The sequence below is a fragment of the Carlito syrichta genome, unplaced genomic scaffold, assembly GCF_000164805.1.
Source record: "Carlito syrichta isolate Samal-C Ts95f unplaced genomic scaffold, Tarsius_syrichta-2.0.1 Scaffold302829, whole genome shotgun sequence".
NCBI classification, from domain to species: domain Eukaryota; kingdom Metazoa; phylum Chordata; class Mammalia; order Primates; family Tarsiidae; genus Carlito; species Carlito syrichta.
The window spans coordinates 37,409-39,229 of record NW_007246925.1 but is presented as its reverse complement, the minus strand read 5'-3'; positions in this window follow the sequence as shown (position 1 = coordinate 39,229).

Sequence of the window (1,821 nt, the reverse complement as noted above, 5' to 3'; positions counted from 1 at the left end):
CGGGGAGGTGGGGTTGGCAGTAGTGGGAATCTGCCTGGGGAAGGGGGGCACACCTCAACAACAAGGGTACATGCATAATGAACCATTTGTATACCTAACCCTGAATTGTACTCCACATCTTTAAAATAAAATAAAAATTAAAAGAAAATTAAAAAGAAAAAGAAAAAAAAGCAATACAAGAATGATAAGTGCCATTTTTTATGATAGACAATGAAGGCAAAAGGTTAAATATCAATCAAACATAAGAGATTTACATTATTGGCAGGTAGTGTTGCAGTTGTTTAGGTTTGCTTGAATTTCTTGTTTTGCTGTATTTGAAGGATAAAATCTTCACCTCCCTTGTTTCTCCCCTTTATCTTCTCACACTCTCCAAACCTAGAATATTGACAAGTTTATGATGGTAATGTGGAGGGTATATGACTAGAAAAATAACAATGATAGTAAAGAAAAAAAGAAAGGATGTTATTTGTAATCTCTTCGAAGAAAAAAACCAGTCAAATAAGTGCACTGAGTCAAGGTGGGGTATAATTATTCTATAAAAGATATCAATAGTTCATCTTAAAAACAAAATTCAAATCTACAGAACTAATTATAATTGCCACCAAGTTTGTCAATGAAGTTGTCATTTTTTGTTGACTCGTGTTCACACATCCTAGGCAGTTTACAAAGTGATTTTGCACACATTTTATCATTAATTTGCACAACAAACTTGTGTAGAAAATGACTGCTCAGAAAGCTTAAATGAGTAAAAGCTAACAGAAGTTGAATGGAATCAGGATTTGAACTCAAATAGTGCTTTTGGAAAAATCAAAATTTAGGAAGTTTCCTGGTATATATTTAATATCAGAGAAAGAGTTCTGATGACAGGAGTTAACTATCATTTCTTAAGCAAACATGTGATAAATGTTTTACCTCTAAAGGGAAAGTCTCCCTGGCACAGCTGGTGACTCCTAGGACCCATATATTATTGTGGGTCTCTGCCCTTACAGTCAATGATCTTCAACTATCAGAACAAGAAGTCCAGGTACAGGTGCTTTGGGGTCTCTTTAAGAATCATAAAGTAGAGGGAGAATACCTCCCCAAACCTCTCTCACAACCTTTGCTGTACTGTCCACTGTGGTTCTGCTCTCCCTCAGTGTGGTTTTAATTTGAATTTCTTTGATGACTAGTGAGGATGAGCATTTTTTTCGTAGATTTATTGGCTGCTCGTATGTCTTCTTTTGAGAAATGTCTATCATTTATTTTTCCCACTTTGTAATGGGGTTGTTGATTTTTTCTTTTTGGCACATTTGAGTTCCTTGTAGATCCTAGATGTTAGGTCTTTGTCAGACATTCGATTGGCAGATATTTTTTTGGTGTCTGTCGGTGTCTCCCTGCTCTCGTGATGGTTTCTTTGGCTTTGCAGAAACTTGTCAGTTTAATGAGGTCCCACTTGTCTCTTAATTATCTCTTATGGCATGGACACTTGGGATTTTGATCAGGAAATGATTGCCAGTTCAAATTTCCATAAGGGTGTCTCCTGCATTTTCTAAGAAACTTATAGTTTGAGGTTTTACATTTAGGTCTTTGACCCATTTAGAGTTTTGGGGTATGATGATAGGTAGGGGTCTTGTTTTAACCTTCTGCATGTGGTTAGCTAGTTTTCCCAGCAACATTTACTGAACAGGTTCTCCTCTCCCCAGTGGTTGGTGGTTGAGGCTCTGTCAAAGATGAGTTGGTGAGAAGTTGAGGTTTTGCTTCCAGAATCTCTATCCTGTTCCATTGGTCTATATGCCTGTTCTTGTACCAATACCAGGCTGCTTTGAATATTGTAGCTTTATA